Here is a 20,534-nt window from a genome sequence, read left to right as displayed (position 1 = left end):
TTCAGGTAGATAGGTAGATATTCACGCAGGAGAAGAAAATAAAACAATATATTTAAATATATATTTAACAAAAGCTGTCCCCTTTGTAGAGTCCTACGTCACTCCGGTTATGTCCCCGACATTACCCACCCGTCTTTTTCAAGTTGAACTTTTTCAAGGCTAGAGGCAAATGAACTGAAGAATTTTAAAGCCTCTATAATTTGAAACAACAACATCATCAAAGTCATCTCGCTCCAACTATCAGACAGTAGTCTTTCTCAATGCTGATGTCACACAGCGGTTTTGCTCGATTGAAGGAAGAATGAAAGATAGATATCGCTCGGCATGATGCCGTTTTGTTCGGTGGGGACACAACGTCGATTTGTACGCCGTCTGGTGAGTAGTGCCTCTGTTTTTTTCAAATCCCATCACATTTGAATCTGTACTGGGGTGTAAGTAAATTTCTAAAAGCAGAACGTTACGTTTAGGGAGCAACGCACAAAACCGTTAATACTTTTTTGACGGTTGAACGGATTCGCCTTGTAAACACTTCATTCGAAGAATCAAATGTCTACGAGCTACGAGGGCAGTCCAAAGTACTTAGCCTACAAAAAAAATTTTTTTTTTATTTCTCAACATAGTCTCCTTTTAGCTCGATACACTTGAAAAAAGTTACACGGGGCCAAATCTGGAGAATACGGAGAATACGGGCAGCAGTTCGTAGTGCAATTCGACCAATTTGGCCGTGGCGACGGCGAAATTTCCACGGTCGAAACCAAACTACGAGTCCGATTCGACTGAAATTTGGACAGTAGACGTTTACGATAATGTACTACACGATAAGTAATCTCTCTTGCGATACTGACACCATCGGGCGAAGAGCTATGTACTTATCGGACCGCACTCGTATATGCTGGTTACTTAATGACCCAATAGTTTGTTAAAATAGAACTATTTAAATCACTAAAATCTATAAATATGAGTCCTTCGTAGTCGAGATTTGTTGATGCATGTCGTTGGCTATCAGTGAATGTTCTCTATATATTGTGCTCGCCCTGACCAATCTCAATTTCAATTTTGATACTGTGTTGAAAATTTTTTTCACTGCAGAATGGATCTTCAGAATATGCAAGAAACAAGCATAGTGTAGAGCAAAATTAAAGCAGAAAATAAATTCGAATTTCCTGTTGACGTTCGTTGACGTCTCCTGAGATGGTTCATTCTGCGTTAAAGATGTAATTTTGCTAAGAGATACTGAACAACTACCTGGAAATTCAAGAAGATCAGTAATTCAGTTTCAGTTCTCCAGACAGCGAGCAATCAACAGTACATTTCAATGCTTGGAATCAATTTGACAATCTTCTCAAATTGCTTCGCGAAAAGTTCGCGCTCTTCACTCAGTGAAAGCATTTATTTATCGACCCTTGTCATTGCTATCAAATATTTGTATCAATTTTTTTTATTATTAAATTACTTTGATGTTTCTACTCTCCTGCAATGATTGTGTAGTTCTAAGTTAACAATGCGGTCTTGGAGATCATTCTTCTTTATTTATTTATTTGCGGCCCGCGACACAATAATAATACGTGTTTGTGGCCCCTATGAAAAAAAGGTTGAGTACCGCTGGCTTAGATGAAACGATCCACTAGAAACAAAAAAATGTCATTGCAATAGTGCACAGGAAACAACTCGATTTCAACTATCTACCTATATTTTACTGCCGCTATCGAGGCTCAATGATTGCTATTTGAGTGAAAAACGAATGATGTTACAGAGACACTCGCTTGCTCAAGCAAATGAGGCAAATGGGGGAATGCAAAAATTTCTGAGAATAGAAGAGCGGAATCGAGACAGTATTTCTCCGTTCCTATCGAGAATGGACTTTGCGAAGAGGATAGGTGAATGTTTTCTGTCTCAAATAAAGTGAGGCACAAACGGAGAATAGAAGGGTGAGTTTTATCTGTGATTGAGTGTTGTTGAACGAATTTCGATGCGATTTTGCCCATACCTGAGCAGAGGCATGGATTGAAGGCGTACGACGTGAAAAAGGTGCCCAATCGTGATGATAGGCAAAATTTCACTGCAAAAAGCCGTGCTAAGGTGCTCTACACACAGTGAAAAAGTACTGGGTTCTGATTAAGTGAAAACTATTCGAAACTAAGAAGAAAGCGAATGGCATTAACAGAGAACACGTCACAATAGATGTGTAGAAAAGTAAATTTGGTGAATGTGTTATTTCGAGAAATGGACCTGTCGATTATGTCGATTATGCCAAGTTTATAGTCTAGGTCAGCAAGCCAGCAACTTTAGAAGAGTTCAAAGACAACATCCAACACGAAATTCGCATTATTCAGGTCGGAATGTGTGGCCACGTTGGATCGATCGCTGCAAACGGGTCCGCGATGGTCATATGATCGAAATCAAATTTCATTCTTAAAATGTAGGAGTTGAACTACAACCAGAATAAAATTAAACTCGCTATCTCAAAAAATCTGTTGTTTTGAAAAAAAAAAAAGTTAACAAGTCCTCAATAAAACCATCTATCTGAAATATTGGCTCCTATTATGAAAATTGAATAACTATCACACTGAACAAATTTCGTATTTTGAAAATCGATAGAATCTTATGTAATCGAGTTTCTTCCCTAACTTCGGCGAATTGCATATTTTTAAACATTGCCAAAATATTTCCCAAAGCAAAACATCAGGAATGAAAGAAGCAAACCAAACAGCTCGAAAAATTATACCGACAACCTTCACCCGACTGTATCTTTAACTGCAAAATGAGTAAAATTATGTTCAACTTGAATTATATAATAGAGGCCAATATTTAATTTTAGAAATTTCAAATTGCTCATTTACTGGTTGCGATATGTTTCATTCGCAACACCATTGAACAATGATCCAGGGAACGAATTTAGTTGGAAATTTGCATCTAGAACTCGACGATTATTATAATTTGAAAAATAAAAGTTAGAGAAAAGAAACCGTTTTTTTTTGTTTTTCATGGTGATTCTAATGCAACTTATAAAAAGTCACAGGAGGTTGTGTCCGAGACACGACCACATAGTTGACGTAGGATTACATTAGACTATCCGTCGCATGCTGATTTTTTCTCGGTTAAAACAGTAGGCGAAAATTCGACCCGTTGCAGTTGCTTCGCCTCGCCTCGTTAGCTTGAAAATTTTGTTGCTTCGTTACTCTGAGAATCGCTCATTACTCAGTCATTTCATGATGGATTTCAAACATCCAAAATCATCATGGAACAGATAGCCTAAAGTAATTCTACGTGAACTATGTGGTCGTGTCTTGGACACAACCCTTCTGTGGTTTTTTATCCGATTCTATCAAATTAGTTTTTTTTTGTTATAACATGTGCTTTCAGAAGATTACTAGATCCACTATTCTATGTTGGATGGATGTCTCATCAAATGCTATCAAATTTATGTATGAACGCAATGGTTGTCTTAGATCGAACAACTGTGAATGCTATTTCACTTTTCGTCAATTGACATGGAAAGAACGACGAATATTTTTCATCATCAAAATTAGCAGTTGTTTGGACCAAATAATTAGCAGTTCCCAACAATAAAAAGAAGATAAATGGAGCACTTTCACAATCCCTATTCCAGCCCCCTCCTCTACCTAGCTGCGTTCAATTTTATAATCATATTTATAAAGTATATAGACAAATTATTCAAAATTTCTGATCAAAAAAATGAAAAGAAATCAAAACTTAAATACTCCCGATAATCGAGTCGAGACGGCCACCCTAAGCATAGAGTACAATTAAACACAATGCATACAAAATTGAGGCATTTCATTTCAAACCTTAAGGATTTTTCTGCAATCACGTTGATTTCCAAAAGTTTTTCCTTTTATTTCATAATGTTATATGATAAATTAAAAAGGTATGAAAACGGTGCTACTAAAATCATGATGGGTCAAGTTGGCCACCACTAAGGGTGAGATGGCCACATGGAGTGACTCGTAAATCTCGGCGTTTAGAATATGACAGTTTCCGGCAAAACTGTGCTACATATCAAGGTCGTTGTATTTTAGATCAAGCGTGACAAGAGTGGGAGGTGTTGTATATAGGTTATAGGTAACTATAACGTGCTTGATGTGCAACCCTTGCGACAATTAAAATATAGATTAAAATAAAATTAAAATTTATTATATTTGGTATTTGAAAAAAACATCAAATTTATCATGAATGCGCCTTGAGTTATTCAACCAACATGATGTTCTCATTCAATTCGTCAATTAGGCGCGATCAAAGGTGCGTTTATAGCAAATCTCATTTCTTACAATGGTGGCCACCTTGCCCCCGCTATGAGTCAAGCAAAAGTGTCTCAATAATTCTATGAAATGCTTCAAAAACACACCGTTTTCTATACAAACACAATCACACGGCCCGTGTGTTTATTATTGTAACATTGGTTTCAAAGGACATGTCCATATTCACCACTAAAACACTAAATTTCTTGAAAGCAAAATAACAAATTAGTGCTCGTCGACATCTGATTTTTTTTATTGTTTATCATGACGTTTCACCTATACACACGCAAAAATGGGTATACATGATTGAGTGTAATGCAATACACAAAACTAATGTCTTATAATTGTCCAATAGTTGATTGTTTCAATAATCTATAAAGTGGCCATCATACCCCGGGTGGCCGTCTTCTCCCGTCCTCCCCTGCCAGCAAAACCATTCCAAACAAAAAACCAAAAGCAGAAACGTCACGATAGTTTGCAACCTCATCACCTTTCCTGATGATAGGGAAAACAAAAGGGTCCTTCCAGTTCTGGGAAGAGATTCCAGTGGTCAAGTATTGGAAATTTCACTCTAGAGAAATCTATTGAAAATTCCATTTCCATTCTTTTTCAGATCTCTTCCTTGGTATAATTAATATTTCCATAGCGAGCAACGAACATTTTAAATTTGCAGATAACTGATGTGTTCGTAAGAAAAAATTAATCTTCTCGACTGATTCTGAGATCCCTGGCAAAACTTCGCTCTTGCTCGTTTATCACTCTATACAGACACTAGTTTGACGGCAGAAACCCAACTATATCAAGCTAGGTGAAGAATGCTTGAAAATGTGTTCGATCCATAGTACCAAATCGGTCATGTTGTGCCCTAACAAAACGGTGTAACTCAAATCTTGGACAAACATGCAACTACCGATGAATAATATCGAAACTAACCACCAAAGTATCACATGACCTGATATATGATGATAACGGAACATGCCAAGTTCCGTGGGTAGATTCGCGCGCACCATTTAGACCACTTAAAGCTCGACTGTTTTCCATTCCCACTGATTAAATATTTGCATGCTGGCGTCAATTTAAAAAATCCAACACCCATCGGCGGCCGAAAATGCCTCGGTGGTTAAATACGCTGCCCGTTCGGAATTCGGGGAAGCCGTCGTTGTCGACAGGTCCGGAATGGCTCTTGTAAATTGAAAAAGAATGACCTGCAATAACCGACAGCTGACCTCACAGTTCCGAATCGCGATGGCTGAAGTCCAGATAAGCGGCTTGGAGCTAAAAATGCACCACACTGCAACTGGTATACCCACCAATTACGCTGTCTCCAGCCAGTGGGAGAAGGAGCAAATGCCTAATGGGCCATATTCGCCTAATGAGCTCAACGGTTGAGCCCTGTTCAAACCGGTGATGTTCGGTCTTCTTTCGTGCGAAGGAAACTCTAACAAGTAACTCAAATTGAAACTAATTCGTCTAAATTAGCCTGCTCATTAGCAGGTAAAAACTATTACTCACATTTACTCTAAATAGGGTGGCAGTGGGTGGTTTGCGACTGGTGGTTACCTCTGGCCACAAACTTTTACTGCTACTGCTTCAGTAGTTGGAGGTCATTAGCGTAACATTGTTGACAGATTTCATTACAGTACTTCTCTGCAATTAGAGTAATCGTACCGGGAAAGAGCACCTGCTACTGTCGAAGTATAACTCTTTGGAGGCGTTCAGACGGTGGGTTAAATTTCAAATGCATACAACTTTTCAGCTTATTCGAGCCCAACAATAGACACAAATCATTCGTCTGATGACTCTCCTGGTGAAAATCGAAAATAGCAAAAACACCCCAGAAGAACAGTTGATGCTAATAATCCAAATAGTCTCAGTGTGAAAATTTATTATACTTGTTTCCGCCCGCTATTGTAGACGTTCAAATTCTTTTTTCCCGCATAACACTTTTCACCCTTCTCTATCATTTTTGTTTAGAGCAGTATAAATTTTCCAATTTCGTATCCTCCCGCTTCCGAAGCGATTCGCACTCCCGGCTTCGCTGGTGCTGCTGGGAAGGATTCCTTCCTTTCTGTAATATTTTTTTCCTCCTTTCTATTTTTGTTTTGCTTTATCCCCCTAAGCAAACCTTTGCTCTGATGCTCCCGAAGACAATACACACAACAATCGCTGGAAAGCAATGCTTTCCTACGTTCCTTGCACTTAAAATCCTTCCTCCTCTGTGCTGAAAAGCTATTTGTCTGTTCCGCTTCGGGAATCATATGTTCCGTTCCATTTGTACATTTATGCCCTGCTTGGTTTCGAAGGCGGATTTCCTTACCGATGTAATCGCTGCCACTATTTGTATGAAAAATAGATATAATCTTCGGCGTCTTCGATAGCGCCTTCGATGGCGGCGCGACCTCGAGTCAAGGATACGACCGTGTTGATTCGGCGGGCGGTTCGAGCTAATCTTGCCGTGTATATATAAATTCCTTCTTTGTTGATATTCAATCGTAGTGCAATAAACGAGGAATTTTATCGCAACGGAGGTTGCCTATTTTAAAATGAGATTGTTGTTAGCTTTCATTCTCATTTGCTGGATGAGGTGCTTTTAAAAAATAGTCGATGTCGATTTACGTGAAGTTTGATTATGTTATTATGTTATTAGAAATAAAATAACTCGATTTGTCAAGAAATAATTGACATACAATGTTAAAAATATAATATTGACGGAAATGAAGGATATGACAAAAAAACCGTTCTGAATCATATTTCGGACACTATGTTCTAACATCTTGAAATGCTTCATGCACTGATGATATAACTATGAATTTAATATCACAATTGCTTCTTTAGAGTGATCCCTTGGTTTCACTATCGCTTCATTTGAGAATAACATTTGAATTATCACATAGAAGGAAAAATTCAACAGCACCACTCATTATCGGTTGTGTTTGACGTTTATTTCGCGTGAGCACGTAGAATTTACCCGTTCATAAATATTTAAATTTCTCCCGTGTTTCATCAGTTCTCATCATCGTTAACAGTTTACTGTGATTGCTTGGTAAGTGTTTCGCAGTTGACTATAAAATATAATCAAGTGTAATGTAATTTTCGTCCATAAAATTACAAAATAAAGTGTCCGAAATTTGAATTGAATCTGTCCGAAATTTGATTTAGTGTCCGAAGTTTGATTCTTATTCGCTTCATTTGAAAAGCGTTTTATTCGATGATTTTATTATATTTTCAATCAAATAGGTACCAAAGCAGAAAGCATATTGAACTATTTTATTGAAAACATTTACCAAATAATACCTGTGCATAAAGTTTAGATCTGTTTTCTGCATCATGTGAAGGGTCATGAGTTACAGGGTGTTAACAATGGAGGACAACAAAGAGAAAATTCGGTTCATTTTACAATTTTGCTTTCATAAATGCTAAAATGCAAGCCAGGCCGCTGAAATTGCGATTGGTGAGTTTAGTGTCGATACTGCCACAGTAAAATACGTGCAACTTAATTATTTTCCAAAATTTTTAATTTATTTAATTTTTTTTTATTTTTTTAAATTTTTATTTTAGTGCAATATACTAAATTGAGATCTCTACCGTCAACAAATGAACCGTTTGAAGCTAGCGATTGACCAGAAACATTCAAAACTGGCTAACAGAAGAGGTTTTGTGTTCAATCAGGACAACACAAGGCTTGATTGGGATGTTTTTATGCACCCACCTATAGTCCGGACCCAGCACCAAGCGATTATTTCTTATCCTCGCATTGCAAAATTTCCAGAGTAATAAGAAATTGGGATGAAGAAAATATTGTAAAAATCTATTGCTAGAGTTTATCGCCAATAAAGGTGGAAACAGAATGCCGCGTTGTGCGTTGCTTCTCATCAGCTGTCATTGCTTGCGTTTTGTACTAAAACATTCGCCCGACGCACAGGGTTGCCATAATAAAATCTGCGTTTTTGGTCTCAAAAAAAAATTTTTTCTGTGTTTTGACGTGCGACTACGTCTAACCGGAGTATATGGGGTGTAAAATGAAAACCTAAACACAGAACATGCAGGAAAAAATTAAAGATTCCGAATGCTTATAACTCGAACATTTCTTGCTGGATCGGAAAGATGTTTGCATCAATTGATAGGGAATATTTCTACGTTTCTATCGCAATTAATAGAATGTTATTTTTCATTAGATTAATCAATTGAATAACTATAAAATGTTAAACGTTATCTAAATGCCCTAACTGCCTCATTTTGATTGGCCCGATCTACGGTTTCCCTAACACAACCATCAAAACCAAGTAGCCTTGGGGAAATCGGCATTGTAAATACATGAAAGTATGGTGACTTTTGTTCTCACCGGAATGAGTTCCCTAACACAGACTTCAAAACCTAGCAGCGTTGGAGAGATCGGCATTGCAAATACATGAAAGTCGGGGGTATTTTTGTTTCGACTGAAATGTGTTTCCCTAACAAAGACATACATGGAGCTTAAGGAGCTTAAGGAAATTGGCATTGCAAATACATGCAAATCGGGGACATTTTTGTTCCGACTGAAATGTATTTCCCTAACAAAGACTTCAATTCCATGGAGCGTGGGGAAATCGGCATTGTAAATACATGAAAGTCGGGGGTATTTTTGTTCCGGCTGAAATGTGTTTCCCCAACACAGACTTTAGAACCAAGGTGTCTGAGGAAATTGGCATTGCAAATTCGGGTAAGTTGAGGGCCTTTTTGTTCCGACTGAAATGTGTTTGCCTAACACAGACTTCAAAACCAAGATGTCTGAGGAAATCGACTCAGCAAATAAATGCAAACTGCGGGTACTTTTGCACTCGCTTGCCTTTGTGCAAGTGCCTGAAGTTTTATCAAATCAAGCAAATTCGCGATTCGAGAAATACGTACACTTGAGAGATGTAAACTTCAGAAGGAAACGTAAAATAAAATAATCGTTTGATAATTCTTTCCTTCACATATTTTTTCCTAGGCATCATACCAAACGTAAAAGGACTGTCATTAAATTTACTTGTGAAGAAGAAAATAACCTATCATAATGCACGAATTGACCTTATATGGAATTATACAATATTTTTACTCACAAAGCATATATTGATTTCAATTGAATTCGGGAATTGTTTCATTCTATTAAAAATTCAATCAATACAAACGAATGATTGCTACACTAAGGTAGTCCCACGTTAACCTTGCGGTTATGTCATAGATATAACCCACCCTTTTTTTTCTCAGAAAATCTGTATTAACACTTTGCGGTCATTTGTCTGCTCTCGGCTACCACAGCAAAGAAATATACTAATATTAAAATTTATGCAACAATGTATCAGTTCACACTTTTTCTAAACGACTTTTTATGTCTTTTGAACTTATTCACGAACCAAAACGGTACTACCACGGGGCTGTCCACATACCACGTGGACAGAAAAAGCATGATTTTAGACACCCCCTCCCCCTCCGTGGACAAGCGTAGACATTCCTTATACCCCTCCCCCTGTTGTCCACGTGGACATTCCTCCGGGTTTGAGGAAAAAATCAAGAAATTCTATTTTTTCGCTTAAATTTCATTTCAAGTTTGTTTCTATTGTCTATTCCATATGTTTATTGATAAAAATTATAGCCTTACCAATGGTAACGATTTGTCTTGAAATCTTCGATTTTTTTCAACATTGTCCGGGAGCTCATTATTTTCTTCCGAATTCCATTCACGTTATCTCCATATCCATTTTAAAATATCCTTTGTGAGCTTATTCTCGAGTATTTTTATTAAAGCTGGCTGGCTGTTTGAGTTTTCAAAAAATCAGACAATGAAATCAAGCACTTTGTTTGAAAACAGAATTTTCTCGTCTAAACATCAATGACTTTCGTCTTTACAGGTTCGGTAGTGCCTGATGGCTATAATGAACCTAGTAAAAACAAAACATCTGCAGTATCATCGTGATCGATGATTCCGTTGACCTACAACTCTTAATTGTTTAATCATGCTAAATATTGTCCTTAAAAATTCGTGCCGATTCTAAAGAAAAAATCAAAAGCATATTTTTGTAGGCATACATCTTTTCGATCATAGATGCACCGTTTTTTCCTGAATATTTCAGCATGCAACTTGGAAATTCCATCCTCTCAGAACTTATGCTATGTAGTAGGTTGAAGTTTTTACAAGAATCTTAACAGTTAATAATCTGAAGATGCAATATCTGGTGAGAAAGGCGGGTGGAGTTTTAGAAGTGCCCTAGAAGCGTTCTGGATCGTTGACGTTCAGCTGCTAGTAGTACTTTTCGGAATTCATTGAAAATAGTTGCTTGGTAGAAGCTCATGATACTGATTTTCTTCCAGTCCTACCAGACCTAGCAATAACTTTCTTCAAGCGAAAACCTGCTTCGGGGTTCCATTCACTTGCTAAGTTTTTTTTAACTCAACATTCTTGTAAATGATTTGCCCTTTACAAATCGCTACAAATATGTGTTTTCGTCGCGTTTATGAAACGAATCGCAGATTGAGACAAGTTCCTTCAAGTGTTTTTCGGTAAAATAAACCCTTATTTCGGAGTCCAGTCGGATTTGAAATTAGCACAATGTTGCGTTCTTTAAGAGGGTATTCTAGTCTAGAAATTTGAAAAAAAAATCTTTTTTTTTTCTTCATATTTCTCTAATTCAGACATTTAAGAATATTCGAAAATCTCATTATTTACCAAGTTATAGCTATTTTAGTGATGCGATATCTTATCTAGTACGGCCATAACAATTAACTTCAAACGCGTTTTTCTCGAAACATGTTATCTCAAGTTCTACGATATCTCAAGTTCTACTTATCCGATCTATGTTTATATGAATACAGTCTGTATGTATCTTTCTATCGCATGAACCTATAAAAAATCATGATTTCGTAACTTTACTATTTTAAAAAAATCAAGAAACTTAAAAAAATGTTTTAAACAGCATTTTTTTCTTCAAATTTCCGCCATTTTATCAAAAAACACGTTTTTGACTTGTCCGAGGTTCTTGCGATAGTGGCATCTTTACTGATTCAGAATCTGTTCGATTTGTTTGTTTCGGAGAATCTGAAGTGCTGGAATCTTGTACGCCATGACACAATATTTTTTTGAACCCCCTCACTCGATCAGCTTCTAATTATGGATACACATTTTTTCCGTTCAATTAGATAGATTAACAAATAGTGATATAATGGATGGTAAGAATGTTCTTTGTTTTATTTTTCGGAGCTCGAACAAACGTCCGAAATTCGTGTCTCTATCCCCCTTAATCTGATCGAGTCAAATCCATTGGATTGTACAAATATTGCAACCTTGAAATGCAGAATGCAAAAGTTAATTTCGTTCGGATTGCGATATATCAAATCCGATCGGGTTCCGTAATATGGGTTAATATGTAGTCCATGCATTGTTGCATGTTTGCATGTTACATGCATGTTTTTCGTGATGTTTCGTTTCTGTGATTTTCGACATCTGTAATGAATTAATTAATCAGCAGTAGCAGCATGAACTTTCCAGACAACTCAAAAGAAGCGTATTACAAAAATTACCAGACATCAATGAAGAACAACATCATTGCAAAAAATAGATCTCCAGAGATACGGCCCGTATACTCAGGGAAGAATTTGTTTTTCGTTTCAATGTTCAGAAATCCTTGGGAGTTCTCGAAAACAAACCAAACAGTTTTGTCATCAAGAGCAAAAGCTGAATTCAACCCGCACTTAAGTCGTGATTTTTAATAACATTCTTTGTGTTATTGGGTATCTTTATCCTGGCGGATTTAATGGATTGGAATAAATTGGATCCTAGTTCAAGTGCGTTACCTTCAGAATATACATTTCAGGAAAGAGGTTCAGTCATATGAAAAATATGGATGTTTGACCGAGCAGCACTTTCAGGCAGTTCAGTATTTTTATTGATGAATACTGAGTACTCAGGGCGGGCGTTCAAAAAATCGTGTAAATACAAAACAGAACTTATTCAATTTTGACTTCTAACTTGAATGTTTTACTTTAAAAAATACTTAACGTGTCCACGTTGATATTATCAAAACCCCCACCCCCCTCACCGTGGACAAGCGTGGACATTTTCGTAACCCCTACCCCCCCTAAAGTTGTCCACGTGGTATGTGGACAGCCCCTACGCATAATAGATAACGGTACACAGTATGAACAAAAGTTCTCATCCATGCTCGGGGAAAGGATTAATGGAAAACTCCATGTATTGCGGCACTGTATAGATGTAAAGAGTATTGTTTTGTATGTTCAAAATGAAAGATAAAAGGCGAAGAGTTACAAACTAATTATTTCGGTGATGCATGCGACAGATATCACGCGCAAAAGAATTATACCAAATATTTTTTAATCATGAACATAAATAGTTTAGTAAATACTCATCAGAAGATTACAGAAACAAAAGAAATCTTGTTCATCTTACAAAGTTATACATCACTGCTTCTTCAAGTAAAAATAATTGCGATCAGTACGACATACATGTCGAAATTTAAGACCACCGCAAAGAGCTAAATTTATAAGTTCATTTAGCTGCTAACCCGGCTAACTTTGTCGTGCCCAAATCGATTTTTTGATATGAATACTTCTGAACATTCAAGTTCGCGTTCGAACGCTCGTGGCTTGAATTCCAGAAAATTAATTGATCAATATTTCAATTGGCATCTGTTATTTCTAGGCACGAATGAATTTTAAAATCTAAAATCCTATAATCTATACAAATAAAAATGATTTAGTGTCCGTTCCTCACGATTTAACTCAAGAACGGAGCAACGGATTTGAACAGTCAGTATCAGGATTGAAGTGTCTCAGCCCGCGTCAGGTGTATATGTCAAGAAATAAATTATATACTGTGAATATAGAATATGAATATGAATGGTTTTCGGTGAACGTGAGTGTTCGAAATTTTTTAAATCAGAAAAGCAGTTGTAGGCGGGACGAAGTTTGCCGGGTCAGCTAGTAGAAAATATATATCAATCGATGATTTGCAATTAACTCTATCGGATTACTAAGCTCGAGACCAGTTTCAAATTGCTCAGTTTTTTCCGATTTTTTTTTCCTTTTTCCTTCTAAATTTTCAAAAAAAAAACAAATTTTCTCACCGTTACATCGATCTACGAAGGTGCTCAGCTCAAATCGGACAATCTTTACTCGAATTTGATAACCACATTTTGTCGATTCATTTTCATTTTCCACCTGAAAAGCCATGATTATTTACAAAATGGCGAAACATAAATATCAATGTCGTCAAAATCAATTATATTATTTAATTATTGAATTAACAAAATAAATTATCTCCAATCGGACAAACTTATCATTGTAGAACAAATGCGTAATCATTTTTTTCGATTTCACTTTTCACTGCAGTACATAAGCGTTGCCCATTTTTTTGAAATTTTCGTTTTTTAAAATATTCTTCAAAGCATTCTATCATTTCAATTTGAGTGGAGACAGACACAACAATATATAGACGACTCAAGTCTGATCAGCCGTTCTCTTGTAATAATGTAACGATACGTTTTGAAGCATAATCTTGGCTTTGGTTGGCATAGTTATTATGAATTTGACGATGTTAATGGTATCCACGTAAAAATTCGCATTTACTGTGCTTTAGTAGGAAAAAGATAAGCAGTGTGTTGACGCTAAAATAAAACCTGAAAAAGAGAAGAAAATATAAATATAAAATGAATTATAAAATGTACATAAGCAAAAATAACACAAATACATACCAAATTTATACTTACCCTGGCCAGCTATAATTGTCAAAATAACACTTCCGAAAGAATGTCAAATTGAATTGTCAGAAATATCCATTCCAATAAACCACGTCGAAGTAATCGCATGTATTTTTTAGTGTTCACGAAAGAAGTGATCTCGAAGTGATAAAATTACACCAAGTCGTTACCACAGTGATATCTATTGTAAAGCTAGCTGATGACGCAGACTTTGGCATCTTTTCGCCTTAGATTGAACATGAGAAAGCCCGTATTAAAGGGTGTTCGGATCAAAAAGTGGTCAGCTTAAATTCGCCGTATTTTTTCTAATAATTCATATAAAAAAACCTGATCAACCCTCATATTGTAGGTGTGTGTGTGTGTGTGTGTGTGTGTGTGTGTGTAGAATGATGCCTCTATTTGGATTTTAACATTAGATCTTCAGTTATCAAAATGGCGTCAAACCAAGAGGAGCGACGAATCAAAATTTTGTACATGCGTCGTGAAAATCCAAACTACACGCAAGCACATAGCAAAATCGTTGAATGTGGCCAAATTAACCATCACCAAAGTAATAAAAGTGTTCGGGGATCGTTTATCGATAACTAGAAAGCCTGGATCTGGGGGAAATCGAAAGCCGGTAGCCGCAGTGACGAACAGAAGAGTGGCTAGCGCTTTCAAGCGCAACCCCAACCTCTCCGTTCGAGATGTCGCAAATAAGTTGGGAATTTATTTTTTCAGACAGTCTCAGCTCAATAGAGGCAATCCGCTCAATGAAAGTTGATAAACGCTCATCTTATTTCCTAACAAGAATAAGACATCTATTGAGTGTTTTGGTCGAAAAATTATTCAAGATTACCTTAGCATGGGTTCCCTCTCATTGCTCGATTCCGGGGAATGAGAAAGCGGACTCGCTAGCTAAGGTGGGCGCTTCAGAAGGCACACTTTTTGAAAGGCAAATTGCCTATAATGATTTTTTTCACATTCCTCGTCAGGACACACTCGTTAGTTGGCAGCGCATGTGGAGTGAAGATGAGTTCGGTCGTTGGTTACACACGATTATCCCTAAGGTCTCGACGAGTGCATGGTTTAAGGGATTGAATGTAGGTCGTGATTTCATTCGCGTGATATCTCGGCTTATGTCCAATCACTACAACCTAAACGCGCATCTCTATCGCATTGGGCTCGCAGCAAACAATCTTTGTGATTGTGGCGATGGCTACCACGACATCGAGCATGTTGTCTGGTCGTGTATCCGGTTCCATGCTGCTCGCTCTCAGCTCTCTAGAGCACTGAGAGCAAAAGGCAGACAATCGGATATCCCCGTCCGGGATATCTTAGGTAGCCGGGATCCTGATCTTCTGCTTCATCTATACCTGTTCCTCAGAAACGCCGATGTCAACGTTTAATGATGTTTCCTTCGTTGTGTCCCCGTTTCATATCCCTCCTATCCGATCGATAAACTTTTACTTAGTCGCGGCAATACATACACACACTCTTTACAGATGCACGGGCCGAAGGTTGTGCAGTCCACTGATCATTCAACAAGAGCCAAAGGTTGTACCGCTCATGACAACTCTACACGAACTGATGATTGCGCCGGCTAGTGACCATTCTATCCTGGATTCCTCGAGTCGAGAAAGACGCACCACGCTAGATATGGGGTACAGACTAGGGAGCGTTGCTGATTAATGGTCAGCTGCATCCCAATAGGAAGTAGCCCGGGCACACGTATAGAGCATCGAAGACTGCAACATACCAATTATGAGAACACTTGTAATACTAACCTCGAGCCAACCGCGAGTAATCGGTTACATATTACTAACATAGTTGTAAGACAAAATTTGTCAAAATATTGGACTCCCGGCCCCGTCAGGCTAACGCCACATGTGCCTTAATAAAAAATATATTTTGGGAAAAAAAAAAAAAAAAGTTGGGAATATCATCTACAACCGTGCATGAAACTAAAAAACGATCCGGACTATCGACTTATAAGAAGGTAGGGACTCCAAATCGCAACGATAAGCAAAACCTTACGGCAAAAACAAGATCTCGGAAACTGTATACGACATTGTTGACCAAGTTTGATTGCGCGGTAATGGACGACGAGACCTACGTCAAGGCAAACTTCAGACAGCTTCCTGGACAAGAGTATTATACAGCAAACGGAAGGGGAAAGGTGGCAGACATTTTCATGCATATTAAACTATCAAAGTTTGCCAAGAAATATCTCGTTTGGCAAGCTATCTGTACCTGTGGCTTGAAAAGCGACATTTTCGTTGCAACCGGGACCGTCAATCAGGAAATTTACGTGAAAGAGTGTCTTCAAAAGCGTTTGCTGCCTTTCCTGAAGAAACATGACTTAACTGTGCTGTTTTGGCCGGATTTGGCATCCTGCCATTATGGAAAAAAGGCCATGGAGTGGTATGCCGCTAACAAGATGCAGGTTGTGCCCAAGGATAAGAACCCTCCCAACACACCAGAACTTCGCCCAATCGGAAAATATTGGGCGATAGTTAAGCAGAACCTTAGGAAGACCCAAAAAACTGTTAGCAGCGAGAACCAGTTCAAAGCAAACTGGCGTTCTGCGGCGAAGAAAGTGGATAAGGTGACTGTACAAAATCTGATAGCAGGCGTCAAACGAAAGGCTCGCCAATTTGGACTAGGTCGACCGGAATCTTAACTGAGTATTTTTTCCGTCTTTTATACATACTGAACTTCAAAAAGAAAGATACTTTGATTTTTTTAATAAACAAATAATCGATTTACACGCAATTTAGTTTGACCACTTTTTGATCCGAACACCCTTTACACGGTATACATGAATGCCAAAATGACTCTTATTCAGACTGATCCGAATGTTGGGAAAAAATATTATTTTGATCAAGCCTAACTAATATTGGATTGTTATTTTGAAAAATCTGTAAAGCTGTATGGAAACCTAAAAAATCTGTAATCTGTATCTACAGATTCTTTGTTTCAAAAAGACTGAAAAATCTGTATAAATACAGATTATTCTGTAGATATGGTAACCCTGCCGACGCAGTCTGCTGATTTGTAATCACAATTCAGCGTTCGCGTCAACTCTTTTCATGTAAACAAAAACAAAGTAAAATTCAATCAATCAACTTGTGAATCTGTTATTTCATTTTTTAACTACGCATCAATTTCCGTTTATTCACCATTACCTTAAATATAATGAATTCTGATGCGACGAAGTAACCGTTGTTATTTTCTGAGTCCGATTCATGTGTAATGTTGTGTTATTGGCTATCTGCGATTCTGAATTTGAAAACCACTTTCTTAAAAACGAAGTCAGATGGTTCTTCTACAGTATAACTCCGAAATAATGTTTCCACATTATATTATTGGTGACGCAGTGTTTCCTCTAAAGCACAAGCTCATGCGATCATATCCAGGTGCACATCTTTCGGCTGTTCATGAAAGCTTCAATTGGAGATTTTTTGGAAAGAGAATAGGATAACATCCTTAAAATGCTGGGAAAAGTGTGAAAGTGGCATCGGTGCTTCACAACTTTTCGAGTGCAGAGGGTTGTGAAGGTTCTATGAGATTGAGAGACTGCCGTTCTCAAGGTACACCTGTTATGGATTTGTCAGCAGCAGTCATTCTAATAGGAACAATTCTCGTAAGGCTTCGTATCATGACACATTTGCGGGTAATGTGTTACCTTAACATTCACTACAATAGATCAAACTATGGGTCGCAGTGGTACAATGCTCCTACAGAAGGTAACATTAGTTAACTATGAATAAAACGAATAAAAATCGATAACATGACGTTTTTATTCCATTTTCGCATTTTCATTGTAATAATTGTGATCATTTTTGAACTATGATCTGTCCAAAAACTTGGCCTTCAGCGGTCTAGCAACATCAGCCTCTTTTCCATCAATTCGTAAAGGTAAAGGCGAATACATAATGTCTGGTAAGTTTTGCTGCATACATTGTTTTCACCATGAACTCCACGTTGCGGAGATCAACAGCTTTGTGCTGCCGTTTGTTCTTTTTCCGCGGAGTTTCGTGGCCTCTTCCACCATCTTTTCATCATTTTCACTACAAAATAAAGGCATTAAAACAAATAAAATGAGATGTCCAATTGTTTAGAAAATGTTAAAACTTACCTTCTTGTTCCAGTGCATTGTCTGTATCAAACCAAATTTCCTCTTTTCCGTGGCTGGTTTTATACAGACGATGTTCCTTCGACCTGAGGCACTCGTTTGCTTCCTCCAGTTCGATTAGATTAGTTTCAAACTCCATTTTCAATGAATTTCAGTTCGTATGAAAATCTGGTTCTTGTTGTGTCCACGAATCAGTTGGATTTTTTTTTTCAAAAACAACACATTGACATATTCGGCGCAAGCAGTTTAGAACAAATGTTAGCGTTTAGTACAACGATGCCAATGACGCAACGCATTATTGTGGGCGGGTAAATGGGAACACACACATGTTTAAAACGAAGTGTCAAAGCACAATTGTCGCGACACAGCGCATGGCGCGGCATTCTGGTCGCACACCCAAAATTGATTTTTAGCTTATGTTTTATCATCCCGATTTAAGGTATTAAGTGAGACATAACATAACAGAAAATGTCATGACTCACAAATACTGGTAAGCTTTTGTTTAATATACATGGTACAGCAGTATAAGATTAAAACGAGCGAGCGAAACAAAAGACAAATAAGCTTTCCGCATACTTTGCCGAGATAGATATTGTTCTCCTTCATGCGCTCCTTTTTTACTCTCAGAAAACACTTCCCAACTTCATTTTATAATCAGGTGCAATATTATCACGCATTTGCTGAACACCTGCTGAAGCATCATTAGCCATGTGAATAGCGTGGTCATGTAAAATAGCTTTGCATTCCAGCCGGCCACGGTTCGATCCCCATTGATGTCGTATGGACTCTTTTTTTGGCACAATCCTAAATGAAATGAGAAAAGAAAACAGAGAGAGATGTCTGCACCCATACATACAAACCATTTTTAAGCTTTTAAAACAGTTCATTATTTGCGCATTTCACACTCCAGCACACTAAATGGCTTCATTTCTGCCAAAGATGAAATGTTTTCTGCCAACGCTAGTTTGGGTGCACCTTAAGCATCAAGACCTCTATGGTAGAGACATTATGAAGCTACCTTTAGAATGGCAACAAATTTTGCAACAAAACGGTGGATATTTGACCCAAATTGGACAATTCGAAGCATATTAAAAATGGTTTTGAATTTCAGCCAAAAATAATGGTTAACTTTTTCCCCAACCTAATAGATGCCAATGAACTTAAAATTTTCCAGCTGAGCAATTTTAGTTGTAGTTAAACAGTCAGCAATGCTATTCGTATTCATCGGAGAACACATCTCACTCTCGGTCACCCCGTTCATGTACTCTGCCCAAATCGTTTCTATGCAAAAATATCAATTTAAATGTGTTCAACCCACCAAGATTCGATGCAATCCGCATCCGCACGGACTCATTGGAATATGAATAGCGTTCGCGTTGCATATGTTTCCTTTCCAGGGTCAGTTTCCTGTCTGCGGCGCTCCCATTGTTGGCTGTTTGCCGTGCCGCCTATTTGTATGTTGCGTTACTAAAACATATCCAACCGAGCGCATCGGTGTTCATGCGTGAAGAAGCGATTTTACATTCACCCGTATGAACAGCATTTGCACCCTATCCCAATCGAACCTTTCCATCTGCAAAAGGGAGGGCGGCCAAAAAAAAGGGAATCTGTCAGAACTGATCCGATTTGGGTGGGTCGGGTATGCAGGGCAAAATCAGTGATGGGCGTTTCAAGTTGCAGCGTTTCCATTTGATGGAGGTTGCTAGGGGTTCAGAATTGAAACCGATGACGAGATGGAATTTGAAACTTTGATAAATTCCACAATGAGAAGTGTACAAACATTTGGTAAATACATTGAGGGTTACAATATGCTATTCGACCCCCTCGAAATACTCAATGAAATAAAATAAATTCAAGTGCCGTTCAAATTATTTGCGTGGTAGCATCAGTGCAATTTTAGCACTCTTCCATTTTCACAGTTAACAGTTATTATACACCACATAATATCAACAGTATGCTGACCCAGAGGTGGTGGTCAAGGAAATTGATTCTATCGGATCATTGTCGTTTCATCTGAATTACTTCATTCATTCACATTCACAAATAAAAATCATATTTCAGATCTAGCTAATAAGTTTTGTAACTCTCAACACGTTCGTCGCCCCGTCACCCAGATATGGGTGACACTTTCCTTGCTCAAATTGAAAATGAATTTGACAGAACAGGCACCTACAGATAGGAAATGTAGAAAAATAATAACCATATAATTTGTTTATTTATTTGTTATCAACAGGCCTGAACAGCAATATCTGCGTTTGTGGCCGAGGTTACCACGACATCGAACACGTTGTTTGGTCGTGTGAGGTGTATCTTGTTGCCAGATCGAATTTAGAGAACTCCCTTCGGGCTAGAGGAAGGCAGCCCAATGTGCCGGTGAGAGATGTGTTGGCTCGGTTAGACCTTGATTACATGTCCCAAATATATGTT

Source organism: Toxorhynchites rutilus, chromosome 1 (genome assembly GCF_029784135.1).
Source record: "Toxorhynchites rutilus septentrionalis strain SRP chromosome 1, ASM2978413v1, whole genome shotgun sequence".
Lineage (NCBI taxonomy): Eukaryota > Metazoa > Arthropoda > Insecta > Diptera > Culicidae > Toxorhynchites > Toxorhynchites rutilus.
This window is presented reverse-complemented; position numbering follows the sequence as displayed.